The sequence below is a fragment of the Python bivittatus genome, unplaced genomic scaffold (assembly GCF_059951505.1).
Source record: "Python bivittatus isolate LINGU-HERP-01145 unplaced genomic scaffold, Pbiv_v1 ctg000840_np1212, whole genome shotgun sequence".
NCBI classification, from domain to species: Eukaryota; Metazoa; Chordata; class Lepidosauria; order Squamata; family Pythonidae; genus Python; species Python bivittatus.
In genome coordinates, this window is record NW_028277113.1 from 6,090,694 (window position 1) to 6,098,098 (window position 7,405).

The 7,405-nt window shown below is 37.4% G+C and overlaps 1 long non-coding RNA gene across 1 annotated transcript; it reads right to left on the reverse strand.

The window, feature by feature from the left end:
- Window positions 1–3,067: 3,067 nt before the first annotated feature.
- Window positions 3,068–7,165, reverse strand: LOC148213690 (uncharacterized). The gene is made up of 3 exons (XR_015793928.1): window positions 6,244–7,165; window positions 4,108–4,292; window positions 3,068–3,578 (listed from the first exon to the last, which is right to left on the reverse strand). It is a non-coding gene; the product is annotated as an uncharacterized LOC148213690 (long non-coding RNA).
- Window positions 7,166–7,405: the final 240 nt, after the last annotated feature.

Below are 7,405 nucleotides of genomic sequence, written 5' to 3' on the forward strand. Positions count from 1 at the left end.
TAACTAACTCTCTCTCTCTCTCTCTCCCCCCCCCAAATCTGGTTATATACAGCTTTGTGTTATTAACTAGTCTTAAGTTGATTGATACACGTGTATTACTTCGAATGACCATAAACTAAGAAATGATTGCCCTCTTCAGTTAAACCATTTGGGATTATCAGTCCACAGATAAAATTTAATGCTAGCTTTCAAATCGTTAAGCATAACATTTTCCAGTGGGATCAGTTCATGGATAAGCAGTAGCGATACCTCAAATGTCTTTTTGTCCCTTATTGGAGATAAACAAATCACAGAAAAGAGGCAGGTGTATGGTGTCACTTGACGTGGCAGCATAAGACTACATTATACCAGTTCTTTAAAAAGCTGCCCAAGATGTATGTTTGTCACTAAATCCAAACCAAGGAATTAATTTTGATGTGTAAAGCTCTAAAATACTCAGGAGCCAGCTATTTATCCAATCATTTTCCTATCTATGTGATGCTCCATCTTTTGAAATCTACTGCAGAGGCCTTTCAAATTATCCCTGAATGATAAAAAATCAATGAGATGTAGTAGTTAAGGTGTTGTACTAAAAACAGGGAATTACAGGGTCTCGTCCACTCTTAGCCAGGGAAGCTCTAGGGATGTCTTTGAGTTACTCATTCTCACCAGGCTGTTGTTCTGGAGGAAAAATAAATCTTGTAGTATGCTTAGAAATAGCTGCATATCAAATCAAAATACTGCTGTAATGCTACAGAATCCATATTTAAATAAATCTGAACATTTCAACATTATAATGGGAATTTCTCAGTGATGCACCTTATATGGTAAATACCCTGCTGCATACATAAATACATACATATCTACCACACTATTCTCTTTTAGGATAAGTGGTGTTATGCAAACGTACACAAAAAGAGTAAGAAGTGAAAGAAATAAAGTCATGAAATCAGAAAAAGTTCAACAAACTAAATCCAGTTTACGCCAACTTTATAACTTTCCATACATTTTTGTCCTTGCAAACCTTTCATGTTTCCATCACATTCATGTCTCCCTTTTTGGGAACCCACCTCAATTTCATACACATTTTCCCCTGGAGATAATTAGAGTGGAACCAACATTGAATAACAAGAGATGATGAGTTTTCTTTTGAGCCAGATCTCTGAATAACATTGGGCCTATATATTGGGATGGGATAGCACTATATATAATACATCTTAGCTTTCCACCTGAATGTTTACTGGCAATCAGCATCATTTACCTATGTAAATGAGGAGGCAACCTGCAGTGGCTACTTTTGCAGTGGAGCCAAGGATAAAGGTGTATCTGGCTGCATATATTATGGAACTATGTTCCAACCATCATAGCATTGCGTTGAAGATAAGAGAAGGGCCCTTTGACAGGAGCAAACAGGTACCTGAGGATGTTGCTACTAGTCCAGAATAGTTCAGCAGAAGGTCTTGTCTCTCTTCCTCTTGACACTGATCTTCCATGCTTTGCTTGGACTCCTAGAGTAAACTGTCTCACCTCTGCTTTGTTGTCACATGACATATAAAGGCTCCCACTACAAAGTTGTCAGTGTTTCCATAGTTACTTCATACTACCCTAGCAGCAACACTTGCCTCTGGGTGAACCAGCTGATCCATAGCACACATTTCTGCCTTTCCCTGCTAACTTCAGGAGATGCGTACCTACTCAGAAGTATTTGTACACCAAAAGAACAGTGGTTAATATCCTCCATCACCATCACTTCAGTTGCCCTAAGGCTTCCAAGTTACTGGATGAATAGTACATAAATTGAGCAATGGATGTCCAAAGGTGTTCATTTATGGGGTCTTTATGCCATTTTAAATGCTTGGATTTCAGGCAACCTCCAATGTATTGAAAACATCACAAGTAAGTCTCTGCAATGGATACTTCTCTCTTGGTTACCCCACGGTGCAAATCCAGCAGTTGATATGCTACTCAGATCCTTACTAATGTATATACTAGTGATTTATATGTACAGAACTTTTCCTTATGAATGTATACTTTGGCCTAGTATTCCCTCTTATATGGATGTTTTTCTATGTGTTTGCATGCATCCTTAAACAGATAAGATTTTTCTCATTGTTGCTAAGTATGTTAGGGGTGGGATTTTGAGCTGTTAGTAAAAGGAAGCCCTCTGGACCTCATGACCCTTTCTCACATGCTTCTCATGGATGAGGGGATTTCTTCCTGCCAGCTAGATTTTGTTGAAGTAAGCCCTGAAGTCTTAGCCACATAAAAGAGACACAGATGGCAAATGACAGACAAAACCAAGTTGAGATAATTCATTTCATTCTTCAGTCAGTAGAAATGAATTTGAAACAAGGTTTTCTTGTGCATGTGGTAGAACTCATGCTTAACACAATTTGAAATGTATACATTATCACACGTTTGGTGTCCGACTGGTAATGTAAGAGTCTATTTTTTTCTGCTCGTGGAAAAAAAAAAAGGATTTTGCACTGTCAACAATTTGGCTTGCTGTTATTAAAGGACTGTAACTAAAAATGTAACAAAGCATCAACACAAATAGTGCTTCAAAGCAATTTAAACAGATGGGAATGATTTTGTGCCAACAACAATGGCCCAATTAAAACCCACTGCTTCCCAGCAACCAATTATCTTTTTCTAGGCCCCATATAAAATTCTGATGATTAAGTATTCCATTCAGAAATTGGTATTTTTTCTGCCTTCTCTAGTGATATTTTAAAGTAAGTACTTCCAAGATTGGAAACTTAGTCATATAGTAGGAGGGTGTTTAATTTTGATTTCCACGAGTGCCTTTCTCTGGCCCAAAAAGGGGGAAAATAAGCCAGACCTTTCACTTTTTTCATAAAAGAATTACATGAAAAAGGACATATTTTTAGCAGTTGCAGACACGTAGGGATAGTTAAATTTAAAATAGATATGTAGGAGTGATTATATATATATTTTTATATATATATATATACACACACACACACACACACACAGTATATAGGAAATGTATGTCTAAAAAACCACATCAAGGCAATTTTTGTAAAGAAATAATGACATCTGGGAAATGTGCACTAGAGGAGATTTTTCTGGGAGTTTACTTTGAAACCCGTCTATTAATAGAAGAAGTTGCATACAAAAGCAATGGAAATTAGGTTTTTTTTTTTTTTAAAGATGAAAAGTATTTTGAAAATAATGGATTGGAATATTGCTTTACTGGGTTTATGGTGATCTATTCATCTTTATTAGCAAAGAGAGTTCTCCGCCATACTGTAGCTTCACCCTTTACTTAGCTGTTTCTTTCCTTCCTTCTTCCCTTAAATCTGTGCAGCCGCAGCCCATCCCTTTGGCCTGTATCAAACTTTTTTTTTTCTTTTTTGTCTTTAATGGAAGGCACATGCTTAATCATCGTGGAAAGAGGTCTCAGATTAAAGTGAATATTGATACAATGGTTGCAAGATTTCCTCTATAGATCCCAGGGATGGGAGTAGGATTGGTAAATGTAGATATTTCACTACTAGCTGGTTCATGACATGACAGATTTTAGCTGGAAGAAACTCAAGACTCCAGTTAGTGTTCATCCATTCTGGGCTATGGACCTGTGGGGGGAAGAGGGGGGAGGGAGAGGTGGGGAGCAGAGAACATGGGGGGACATAGATGGGAATCCACTTACTTTGTAAAATGTACAAAATGGCCAAGGAATTTTTCTTTACTTTAAAAAGCCCAATATGCTTATAGCAGCTCTGGGTTCTTTGTCAAAACTTTCCCTGGTGTTTTCTGAAATAGTCTTATGACCACATAACTATTTAAAAACTTAAGGAAGATATAAAAGACAACTTATTCATTTTAGAAAAAAGTATAACCCCCTTCTGCCACCAGGTGTAGTCCGATTAATTCTTCTATGAATTTTTAATTTTAAAAAATCAATGCAAACATTGTCAGATTGGAAATCAACCTCCCAAAGTAGATGGTGAAATGGAGCAGACTTACTCTGGTCCACTCAATCCTAGCACTGGTAATTTAGTAGCATAAAAGAAAGCTATCCCCAGTAACAGAGAGAAAGGACACTGGGCTTCCTCCTTTCTCCTGGGGCAAGCTGCTGTAGCTTAGTATTTTCCAGTTTCTCACCTTTCCAGTGATGCCTTTTTCATTCATTCTGGTGAAGCAAAATAGAAGGAGAAAGCTGCTGAACCCACAGATATATGGACCGCTGTTACTGAAGATCTTGCATAGAAATGATGTGATGCTTGTTACAACCATTCCAAAATCTTCTAAGAGACCTAGAGGCCCTAGTCATATACCTGTAGCAGAAACTTACAAAAAGTGAAGTTATGGTAGAAAAAGGGACAAAAGGAAAGAAGGAGAAAACAAAGATGTATTTCACATTCTTTATGAAAGGGACATACAGTAAAAGATGACAGAAAAGATTATAAAACACCCTAGAAAAGCCTGTATCTCCATTTGCTGTAAGAAAAGGTACACATTCCTGCTGTGGCAGATCCATCAAAATAGCAGAAAAACACAATTTAAAAGCAAAGACGTTTTTAGCAAGCTGTAGTAACATTGGGCAGCTATTATCATCAATTTTGCCCAGAAAAGTCATCCAGTTAAATAATAGCAACTTCACCCCGTAACTCCTTTCTGTCCCTTTGACAAGTGCTTAGCATCTTTCTGAGCTGAACAGTCTAGGGAAAAAAGAAAACTTTCTGACAAAATGATTTAAAACAAGTAGACAGCATCACTTTGAAATAAGACTGATGGGAAAGAAATACAAGGATTTATAAAAGTGAATGGAGTTTTATCTGAGCCTAAACTTAACACTGGAAAACTGTTTTGTTCTGTTTTTTTTCAGAAATGACAGGACCACTGGCAGTGGACAAAATCTATATCTGACACCCAACACAGGCATCAGGGATCATAAAAAATATGCAGGTTTTTTTTTTTAAGTGCAATGCTATCTGCGTCAATTCTGAAATGTCCCACTCATTTTAATCAGGTGTACATGGTCTGAACTACACAATTCTTTCTTTTCATCTACGGTGATAGAAGAAGCTCAGCTACCAGCATTTTTTTACTTCAGATTGCTAACAGGTTTAGTAAAAGAAGTAGATAATCTGGATTTGGTATAGTTTGTCACTAACCTGAAGTTCAATCATTCAGCACTGCTAGTAGTAGATCATAGCAGTCTGAAAGTTTGCTCCGTATCAAAAATTATCAACATCTTAAATTATTTCAAGACCTGGCAAAAGAGTTTTGGAAAGTCTTTGGGCTCTCATCTTCTTACAACTTCTCCATTAATTATGAATAACATTACTCTTACTATGTCTTACTTCTTCTCAACCCAATATCATAGCATTAATTCCAGAGATCAGAACTGTGGAACCTAACAACTTTGTGGAATTCTTGGCCTTAGCCAAACTATTATGGAATTGTGTAATGAAAAGCACTTTCCTCTGATTCTACTGGACAGAAAAAAAATTAGGTCATGCACACTAAACATTTTTATCAGTGAGTACTCAGAGCCATTCACGCTGGAGTAGAAGTTCTCTTCCACTTTTAATTTATTGTTAAATTGGTATCTCACCTTTCTTCTATAAATAGGTGGCATAAATAGTACTCTTCCATTCCATTTCCCCCCACCACACTAGAGGTGAGTTCAGTTGGATGAGAGCATAACTAGCCCCAAATCGCCCAATGAGCTTCCATGGCTAGAACTTTCTGGGCCTGCTTCAACACCTTAATCATTATACCATACTGGCTTTCCACGTAATTCTGGTGTCAACCCTAGCTAAATGGTATGCATGGTAATAGAGGTTTTCTGATATTAAAGTTTTGGTCACTGAAGGATCTTTTTCTATTCCAAGTGCTTATTATAAAGATCCATCCCCCCAGTAATTTCACATGGAAAACACATGATATAAGAAAAGCCCTAATGTTCTTTTTTCCCTTCTCCTCTCAACTCTACAAAAAGCAGTGCAAACTCATCAGCCTTGGCAGGCTGTTATCAATGTTTCACAAAACCTAAAATCATTCTAAAAGATAACCTTTCAAAACACCAAGAAAAATACACTTTTTTTAAAAGTGCCTGTCAGTTTCTTTATAAGGGAAATAAAACTATTGGGAGGAGGGGACATATCTTTAAAATCTGATGGCCCCCTATGATTCATTTCTAAAATTACATTTCCCATTGGATAGATCTTTTTATCAGAACAAGATGAAATTTTGTGCCACTGTGTTAGATAGCCAAGTGCACTCTTCACATACCTTATTGGAGAGGTTATCTTCTTTCAGCTACTCCACTGTCACTGTGCTCTCCCTGTGAGGGTTATTCAAAGCTGGATCTGTGGCAGCAATCATGAAGAAAACATTCAAACACTATTTTTTGTCACTTGCCTCATGCTTTCTATCCCTCCCCCTTATGGTGCCCAGGAGACTTTAAAAAATCTAGCTTTTAAGCAGGTATCTCTGAAAATAAGTTGAATGGCAGGCCTTTGAGCAGTTCATGAGCACTCTTTGGCAATTAGACAATTCACTGCCAAGGAAAATTCTAATTGAGTGTTGTTGTTACTGTTGTTGTTCAGGGTCACAGATTGTGCAGTTGGACGTGAACAAACTGGGGAGGATAACAAGGACTCTTCTCTCGGGTTCATCAGAGGCATACTGAGGACAAAGTCAACTCTTTCACGTCTAGAAGCAAAGCCTGTACAATTAGCCTGCTTCTGGCTAGCAGAAGATGCAATTTCTATTTGACTCCATGCTGCTTAATTAGATGTAAGAGATCTTGCAGGCAACTTTAAAAAAATGGTGGGAGTGAAAGCGTGAATTAAGCTAAAAGGCTGGCAGTGAGGTTTGTTCCAGTCAGTATCTGACTGCCCCCTATTTTGTTTCTTTAGCCTCACGGGGAAATATTGAAACAATCCCCACTATCGTGTGGTATACTGCATGAAAGAGATAGTACCATCTCTGCATTTCTCTGTATTTCTCTAACAAAATGCAAGGTGGGAAAGTTTCTTGAACTAGAAATGAGTGAATTGTTTTCTCTAACAATTTCAAATAAAACCCAATAGATTAAAAAAAAAAAAAACAGCATAGCTAAAGCAGAGAAATTGAATATACTTGCCTTCAGAGAGCTTCTATGTTTTAAGGCTCCTACATATTCATTTTTCATAGCATGGGAGCTATTGAATTGTGGACTTTTATTCTAACTTTTCTAGTTGTGAAAAGTATAGAATTTGGTTGCACAGCTTGTAAACTGGGTCTCAAATGCAGTAACTGAGCTTTTAAGGGTGGATATGCTAAAAAAGGATGGAGGGGGGATTCACCTTATGAAAGCAAGTACAGGTAGTCTTTACTTAACAATCACAATAGGTACCAGAAAATTGGTCATTAAGTGGTGTGGTCATTAGGCGAGTCACCATGTGACTGG